The sequence below is a fragment of the Triticum aestivum genome, chromosome 2D (genome assembly GCF_018294505.1).
Source record: "Triticum aestivum cultivar Chinese Spring chromosome 2D, IWGSC CS RefSeq v2.1, whole genome shotgun sequence".
NCBI classification, from domain to species: Eukaryota; Viridiplantae; Streptophyta; class Magnoliopsida; order Poales; family Poaceae; genus Triticum; species Triticum aestivum.
The window spans coordinates 16,886,176-16,896,481 of NC_057799.1; positions in this window are offsets into that span (position 1 = coordinate 16,886,176).

Genomic DNA, 10,306 nt, shown 5'->3' on the forward strand with positions numbered 1-10,306 from the left:
AGTCTCGATTCGTGCCAACCCAACAGACACTTTCGGAGATACCCGTAGTGCACCTTTATAGCCACCCAGTTACGTTGCGACGTTTGGCACACCCAAAGCACTCCTACGGTATCCGGGAGTTGCACAATCTCATGGTCTAAGGAAATGATACTTGACAATTGGAAAAGCTCTAGCAAACGAACTACACGATGTTTGTGCTATGCTTTGGATTGGGTCTTGTCCATCACATCATTCTCCTAATGATGTGATCCCGTTATCAATGACATCCAATGTCCATAGTCAGGAAACCATGACTATCTGTTGATCAACGAGCTAGTCAACTAGAGGCTTACTAGGGACACGTTGTGGTCTATGTATTCACACATGTATTACGATTTCCGGATAACACAATTATAGCATGAACAATAGACAATTATCATGAACAATGAAATATAATAATAACCATTTTATTATTGCCTCTAGGGCATATTTCCAACACCACCACCTTCTTCTTCTTGTCCACCTTTGCTGGAACCCTTTGTTGCTGAACATGAACCTGCTTTGCACTACCCTGCAAAAAATGAGTAATGCATGGGCCACACAACTGACGAATCCATCCTTGCCTTTGTGCATCCGCACTGCTGCTCCAACCAACGCCTCACAGGTGTGCTAACAAAACTGCGCTTGTCGCCCCGCAGCACCACATGCACTGCGACATGATCAACACAAATATCATTAGTCTGAACACCTATGTCAACACAAACTGGAATTGTAACACATGCTGCAACGTCCTTCCTCTTATCAGAAAGAGGTTGTACTTCAACTGGCTTGTCACTAGCAAGAACAACAGGCTTGTCATCGACAGGTATAGCTGAAACAATATCAACAATGTCGCTCTCACTACAAAAAAATACACTTCCGTGATGATACGTGTTTGTCACAGTAGGTCACGTTTTCTGTCATGCATGTACATCCATGACGATTTTATGACAGAATCAAGATAGTCATACCTGTGCTGTCGTAGAAGTATTCCATGACATACCAAAATTATCATCACGGAAGTGTCCACTTCCATGACGATAAATCATGCGTCATAAAAGTGCTTTCGTCAAGGGTGACCGAGACGTGGCATCCACCGTAACGAAACGCCGTTAAGCTATCGGGTCCGGTTTTGGATCCGATAACCCATTAACAGCCCCGAACAATGGGGATTTTCCACGTGTAAAATCATCATTGGCTGGAGGAAACACGGGTTGGCTCACCGTTGGGACAAATGTCATCCACTCATTGGACCGAAGGCGCCTATGATACGTCAACACGTGGCGCGGCCCAATAGAGGCCCATTCCTGTGAAAAGGACGGCCTGTTTAACTTGGTCAAAAGGTGGCGGGCCGGCCCACGGAAAGCCTGTTAACGGCCTGTTCGCATATAGCCCATTTACAACCCGCTAACCCAGGGCCCGTTACGACGTATCCGAAATAGTCCCAGTAGCCTCATCTGGACCGTCCAATATGATTCCAGCCCGTTTTAAGTTCTGGCCCATGTATGGCCCATGACGTCTTTCGGCCCATATGAGGCCCTTTGTAACTCTTGGCCCATTAACGGCCCGTGGCGAAACTGGCCCGTAATGAACAGTGTATCACTTTATACCCATTCACGGCCCATTATTCCATTGGGCCGTTTCCAGCCCATGTTAACTTTCGGCCTTCTCAGGGCCCATTTATTCTTGGGCTCATTTCCAGCATTCGGTTACTTACGGCCCGTTACTGTCATTTTCTGCTTGTGGGCCAAATTCAGCCCGTTGTTACAGTTGGCCCATTTGTGGCCTGTTAATACGTTGGGCCGTTTTCATGTAAAAAAACCCGTTGGGCTGTTTTCATAGAGTTATCAAATACGGCCTATTAACGGCCCGTTATGGTCCACGAATAGTACGGCCCATGATTGACGAAATGATTATACGCCCCTTAGAAGGTCCATGGATCCTACGACCCTTAGAAGGCCAATGGATCCTACGGCCCGTAGAAGGCCCATGGATCGTACGACCCGTAGAAGGCCCATGGATCCTATGGCCTGTAGAAGGCCCATGGATCCTAAGGCCCGTATAAAAGACAAATGGATCCTACGGCCCGTAGAAGGCCCATGGATCATACGGCCCGCAGGAGGCCCATGGTTACAACAGTCCGTGTGTTGCCATGATTATTGTGGCCTAGTTACCAAAAATAGGTTATTGTGGCCACTAGAAAAACACGGAAAAAGAACTGCAGTGACTACAAGCAAACAACTAAACAAGACAATAAGGAAATAAATAAGCAAGCAACTAACGCTAGCCTATGACCGCTATTACACATATTACTTCCACTGGGCATCAAAGTTCGCCACCAGTGCAAATATAGGGAACAAAGCAGCATATTACATACACTGGCCGTCAAAATTGGCCACCAGTGCAAATAAACGCGGCAGCAAAACAAGAGCATAACTGAAACAACTTCAGAAGAGCTCAAGAAACGTTATCCTGGGTATCCACCATGCTGGCAATAAGCTTAGCAAGCTTATTAGCTTTGTCCTGTTTGGCGCTAAAATCCTCCAAAACTTGTTGTTGCACCAGAAACTATGCATCTGAATGCTCCAGGGACTTCCGTAGTCCTTCCGCTTCTTGTCGCAGCACAGCTGATCGATGTATTTCAGCTTGTAGTTGTGACTCAAGAAACCGAACTGATTCAGGCAGTGAGTTTGAATAGCTTGTGCAAGCGGTAGTGGCCAGTAACTCGAACACTAAACCAAGACAGGACTTTGGGGTTGTCTCACTGTCTTCAAGATAGTCTTCCTTAGCTGTTTTATCAGCTTTGTTGGAGACCAACAAGGATGTCTCACTATCCTGAACCTTATCTGCATTACTTCCTTTACCATTGCTTAATAAGGCGCTCTTCCCCAATATTCTGTCAGCATTCTAAAAGAAGAAACAAGCAGACACATAATAGGTTTAGCATGACCTAGTATATGAAACTCATTTTGGTGAACCAGTTCATTAGTAAGGTGGACAGGTTTAAACTACCAAGTCTTCTATTGCCAAGTACTAGTACATAATAAAAGCATCAAACAAACATATATCTATGTCCTATGGTCACTGCATTGTCTTGCCAAATAAAAATAGAGACACGGTTCAAATCATATCAGTTTAAGACAAAGCAGTACTGAAAGAATACAAAGCGTGGGAAACTACACGGCACAACAAGATTTTAGATGGGTACCACGGGTCTACATGTACAACAACACTATTGGCTCTATTGTGATGCTAGTAATGTGCATGATATGAGAAGTCAACTGTATACACAATTGAAATTGAAATCAACAGAGCTGTTGATAAGAGCAAACCTGCTAAAGAAACATGCGTGAACATACCTGCTGTGCCATTGGAGTTTTGATTGGATCCTTCAATTTAAAAATAAGTTTTTATGAGTAAATACAGTGACCCAAGAGCAAAGCACTATGCAAGATAGCAATCATAGTTAAAAAAGGCGCGCCTAAGCGAGCGCTTAAGCGTGCCTAGGCTCTAGGCGTTGGCAAAACGCATTGCGCATAACTATGCTTAATCTGTGCATAACTGCGCATAAGCATGCACTTTGGTCAGTAAAGCGCAAGGCGGTGGCAAAATGCACAATTAACGCCTAGCGCTTTTTTGAACTATGATAGCAATGGAATCTTAAATTAGAATAGTTGTTCTTCAGGTTTAGGCACTTGTTCTACATGAACAAAGTACAGTAAGATGTAAGAATATAGTACTTAAAAATAGAAAATGAGCTCATAGACCTTACCACATTCTTGGTTTGGGACCAGTACAGAACAAGGCGTTCCCAGTCATCGTCCAGTAAATGTGTCTCAGGAGAACGTAAGAGAATTTGATGAGTTTCTTTGCCGGTGAAGTACGTTTTCTTTAGGTAATTCTGATACTGCCACCAAGCATTCTTGAAGATAGCAGAGGTATTGGCACAGGTTACCTCATCCTGAGTTTCCAAATCGGTCCTTCTATATAGAGAAAAATGGAAAAAATTGTTGTATTATAACCATCATGGAGGTAGGATGTATGGGACAAAGCAAAATAATTGCCATGAATAACATTACTTACACATAACTCCTGGACAAACACCTGCAACTGGCATTTTCCTTCATCTTCAGTATAATATTTCCAAGATGGGAAGATACGCACATAGGATTTAACAACATCAAATGCGATAGATGCTAAACTACGACTACCTGGTTGTGCTTCCTCCAGAGGAATAGGCGTACTAACTGGTGGAGTTGGGGTTCTCCGTGGTAGTACTGGCCCTTTGGGCACTGGAGCTTCCTTACTAACTACTCTTGTTTGGGAGCTCTGTGGTGGAGATGGTGCTGTGTCAACAGGAACTGGGTTACTATCTGCTGGGGTTGGGGTTAGATTGGGTGAAGCTGGTTCTCTATCCATCACAATAGGGGTACAATCTGCGAGAGTTTGGGTTATGTGTGGTAGGGCTAGTTCTCATGCATGTACAACCGGGGTGCTATCTCCACCAAGAGGTAGCACTGTTTTATTTGAAGACCGTGTTTTTACTCCACTAGATACTGGCATCACCTGCTCCAATTCAAATGGCTGATAAACAGGAAACATAGTTGAATGTACAGACATTGTATGAGAGACAGATGCAATGGATAGTGTGGAAAAAAGAGGGCATGAAATAGTTGACATGTATATTGTTTAACTAAAATGGATAGGATAACATGACATAATTTTACATATATGATGTCTATCTAAACTGGATAGCATAGCATAACATAATTCAAAGATATGATGAATAACTAAACATGATCGCATGACATAATTCACGTACATGTTATCTAAGTAATCAGGATTGCATGATTTAATTCACATATGTGATTTATATGCTAAATAGAGGGCATTCGATATGATGTCTGAACTAAGAACATGGTGTTGAAGATTGTGTATATGATGTCTAAACTATGCAATGCAAGACACCAAATGCATGATATGAGCAGTATATATAACCGTGCCAAGTTAGAGCATACACCTCGGTGGGGGAATATGACTGGTCATCTGTCTCTGAATCCATCTCTGAGGAGCTATCGGGACCCAACAAGAGATCTGCTTCGACAGGTAGCACTGTCTGCTCTGAAGGCCTTGTTTTCACTCCAGATTTTTCCATCTCCCACCCAAATGGCTGATTCACAGGAAGAGTAGTTTAATGTACAAACATTGTAGACAAATGGAAATGTAATGAAGAAAAGGATGGGCAAGATATCATTCAAATATATGATGCCTGGTTAAACAGGATGGCATTGCACATTTCACATATATTATGGCTGGCTAAAAGACATGCGACTGCATAATTCCCATATATTATATAGAAAATAAACATGTGGCATGACAGAACATGTCTAAACTAAGCAGATGACATGTATGATGTCAAAAGTAGGCACTGCAAGGCAACATATGCATGATATGACTAACATCATCATGCCAAGGTAGAGCAAACACCTTGGGGGGGGGGTAAATAGGAGTGGTCAGCTGCGTCTGAATCCGCCTCAGAACAGATATCTTCCTCTGGATTACAATCTGGAGAGAGGGGGAAGGTTTGCCATTGAACCCACCATGGAGCGATGTCTGCATGACATTGTATTGCTGCGCAAAACTCTTCTATTTTTCTCTACATGTTCATCATGACTGTGTACAATATCTGACATGCATACAAAAAAATATGGTGAGATTATGTAAGGATAGCTTGCAGAAATTTAGAGTGATGGTAACAACCAGTGGATGGAACCAAAAATAATGATAGTAGGCTGATGATTGCTTTAATTTAATAAAAAGACAGATGATGATTGCTTTACTATTTGTTTCCCACCCAAGATGAACAACCTAGGCATACCCTAGGTGAACGAGATATTAGACAGAGATACTATTCATTGCTGCCTCGATATGAGCCCCACAACTAATTTAGAACTCAAGTTTGAACATTAATTTGGACCTGACTTGGAGTCCAAGAGGTGAACAAGACGATAAAGTAGCAGGTAATTTTAAGCAATGCATAACATAAGCAGAAACAAAAGAGTGTGACCTCTCTTGTGGACCCGTGTACTCCTCAGGTTCATCTGCTGAGTCGGTGATGGTGATGCCGTTGCGGTGGGTGCCGGTGGCAGGGAAGGAGATCGGAGGCGGCGAAAGACGGCCAGGAGTCGTGATGTCTGGTTTGGTGGATGCTTCTGTCGATGGAGCAGCTCAGGTGAGGTGGACGACGTCGCGGGAGGAGCAGGACAAAGCACACAAAGTTCCCTTCGACACCTACCTGTAACTGAAGTAATTCTGTAAGGGCTCATTTGGCTTGCATGATTCTAAAAACGCAGGGATAGGAAAAACACCGGAATAGGATAGGAATGCACATGGTAAACAGAGCATTTGTAAACACGGGATTTCTGTCAACTTGGGTGTTTGGTTCACAGGAATTGGAAGAGCAGAGGAATGCAAAAAAACATGGCCAAAATAAAGTGAAACCATATGAAAGCGTGTAAAGTTAGAATGTTATTCTTCCACTAATGCTCTTGGTCTTGTTTTCATGCATAGGATTTTGAAAAGTAGGTCCACGTGGATGTTTTGCTCCATTCCTTTCAACAAAATGCATGAATAATTGAATAGCAGAGTGCCATAGGATAATTCCCTATTGCTATGTTTTTCCGTTGAACCAAAATAGCCCTAATGGATCGACATGAATGTATAGTAATAAGTGCTGCAACAAGTGTACAACCTCTTTGCCGTAGCCGTGTCGACCTCAACATCATTGGGTTGGTCGCTGAAGCAGTTGAGGCAGAGGTGGCTGTCGGAGGTGTGGAGGAAGATATGAGGAATCTGTAGACAGCGTCCAGGGCACTGCTCTGTTGTGATGGATCGTTCTGTCGTTGCAGCAGCTCCGGTGAGCCGTAAGACGTCAAGGCTGAAGCAGCACAAGACAGACATCGTCAATCTCAAGTGGGATTCTAATAGCATCTCCAATAGATGATGTAAAATAGATGTAAAATTTACATCACCAAAAACCACCTGACTACAACAGATGAGGTAAAAACCGTTGACTCTGAACTTAACTGTCGAAACTGAAATTTACTGTGGAATCTGAATGTTACTATCGAAACTGAACGCAATGGTAGCAGAGAGGCACTTGACATGTAGTTTAGGGAGGGTCTGTAGTTCATCTTCAACCTGCACCCCCCTGAGCCGCCAGCCACCACCGGCCGAACCGCCAGCCCCAGCGCCGCCTCGCCCCCCCGAAACTACTCCCCACCGCTGGTCCGCCGCCGCCCCGGCCAGCCCTTTAGGCCCCTGGCCCCCACCCTGAACCCTAAGATAGATAGTGGGGTACCTCTCCGGCGAGCCACCGCCCCCGCTGCGGGTGGTTCTTCCTTAACTCCGGCAAGCCCCCCCACCCCCTAAAAATCGACTGACCCAAAAGTCAATTCAGCCGACTGAAGTGTAGCTAAATCGGAGCAGAGCAGCAGCACGAGCCAGGGGGAGAGCAGCAGCAGCAGCGCGAGCGAGCAAGCGAGAGCCGGAGCAGCAGCAGCAGCGCGAGCGAGCGAGTGAGAGCCGGAGGAGCAGCAGCTGGGCGAGCGAGCGAGCGAGCGAGAGCCGGAGCAGCAGCAGCGCGAGCGAGCGAGAGCCGAAGCAGCCACACATTCGGCTGGTATGGTCGCCACCGCCGAAGGGGCCTCGCACTGGGGGAGAGCCGCCGTGGAGATGTCGTCCGCGGCGCCGGCTTGAAGGTAGCCGCTCCATGGGGGTGCCGGATGGAGCACCGTCGGTGCCGGGAGGTCGAGTTAAGGAGAAGGTGCGATGCGATGAGTGTACAACCTCTTTGGTGGCGCCGAGTAGGTCTCGGCTTCGTCCGAGGAGTCGGTGAGGATGCAACGGTTCCAGTGGAGCAGGTTAAGGCGGTGCTGTGGGGATGGAGCAGCCGCGATAGACGAGGCGATCGTCGGAGCAGCTCCTTGGAGGTGGAGAACGGGGCGGCTGAACCGGCGGGACGACGAGATGGACGACGGATCATCATCCAGGGAGGTGGACGAGGGACGTCGAGCTGTTGCGGTGGAAGACGTCGTCGGGGAAGAGGCTCCAACTGTGCAGCGGTGAGGTGGCGGACAGAGGAGGGTGGGGTTTCGCGGCTGGAGCGGAGAGGTTATGGCGGCCTGGGATTTCAAATGGTGAAAAGGAGGCGATGGGAGGGGGTGAACCATGACTTAGGGACGCGCTTGTCCAAAATGTAGGGTGTGTTACAAAAGTACCCCCACCGATTTGAACTAGTGGCCCTTTCGGCTTAGGGTTAGAAGGGGGTTTCACATGTCGGGATTTGGCAGCTGGAGGGAGTATTCGCGCGCGTTGTAATTTCGGGATAGCAAGGCGCGGGTTGTGAAGGCGCCAGTTTTGGGAGCACGATATCTGAATTTTCGGGATATAACAAGGCGCGGGTTGAATTTTAGGGACAAGCCTAACGTGTAATATTGTACTTGTACGTACCAAATCAATTCGCACTTCCCTCAACCAAAAAGAAAACGAAAAAATATAACTATTCACACCACACAAAGAGAGAGTCTTGCCCCGTTTTACTATACAAATGCTATTCGAAGCTACTCCCTCCTTCCATCTATATAGGGCCTAATGCGTTTTTCGATGCTAACTTTGACCAAATATTAGAGCAATAATATATGACATGCAACTTACACAAAGCACACCATTAAATTCGTGTGTGAAAGGAGCTTTCAATGATATAATTTTCACATTGTGCATGTCATGTACTATTAATGTTGTCAATAGTCAAAGGCGGTCTTAAAAACGCAGTACGCCCTATATAGATGGAAGGAGGGAGTATGAATCCATGTTATGTCCAATTAAATTTTTTTGTTGGCTGTATAATGCATGTAAGCTACTCATACCAACATTTTAGTGCATTCCAAATGTCTATACTACCGCTGCAATTCGAACTGAATTTGAATTCGTTTCTCTATTTCAATAAGAATCTACAATCATGATTGTTGCCAACTTCAACCATCATTCGTGTATTACCTTAATAACACACCACATGATTACTATAGAGATAGATATGAACTATGTGCACTACATGAACTCGAATTCTATTTTTTGAATACACTTGATGTTGATTCCAAATAATAGTACATTTGATGTACTAACTATATATTCATAATCTAAACCATGTTCCATACGTACACCGTGTTTATCACACAAAGTATAGTGCCCCGCCCCCTACATTATGACAAGTATTTAGACCTGGGATGCAAAAGCCACACATTAGCCAAAATTATAGTCAATGGTCTACATTATAATATCTTCTTCAAGTATCCGTGTCCACTTTGTTATAATGAATTATGATCTTTGTTCGTCTTTTACACCTTCACGATCCTCTTCTATTTGTAGCTAGCTAGCGCTAACTTTCTATCACTGCATGCACACGCCCGCCCCCCTTTCGCCCCCCTTATAGCGTCCCCTCCATCACACACATTTGTTATTTCTCTTTAGGTCGTTCACCCGCGGTGTGTGTAGGCCCCCGGCTCCTTCTTTCCGGCACACACCGGTCGATATACCTCTCTAGCCAAGTGTGCCTACCACAAACACATATATACTTCCCCTCTTCTCTCCTCACCGTCCATGCTCCCCTATGTCCAATACGGTTCCACGCAGGTGCACAATCCCGCCCCTCTTTTCATTGATCTCATACTCGCACACTCCTCCCCCTCGACATGGTAGGCCTCTCGCACCACCTCCTAGCCGCACCCCTCTCCCCCTGTCTGTCTCTCCGGACCTTATTTGCTTCTAACACATGCATGCATGTATACATACCGATCTCCGTACATATAGCCAGGTCGACTATAATTCGTTTTCCCCATGCACCAATACACTTACCTCGCTAGTTATGTCTCTCCCTTTCTCGGACACACGACGGTTGATCTTCCTATGTAGTTATGTATGCTTACCACAACCATATCGTCTCCCCTCATCATCCTTGCATACCTCCCGACCCGTCTCTCACACGCATGTGCGTAGACAGACAGACATCCCCCGCCCTCTCTTATTGATATTGCACTCGTACCCTCCGTTTGTCTAGCAGGCCTCTCCCACCATTTGTGAGACGCCACTCCACCACCAACCCTCCGACGCTCTACCTTTGTATTTCTCCCAACCTTATTCCTCTGCTACACATATCCATGGATGCCGATCTATCTCCCTCAATACATAGCTAGGTCTCTCTCCTTCCCCACACATATACTAGTCGATCGAT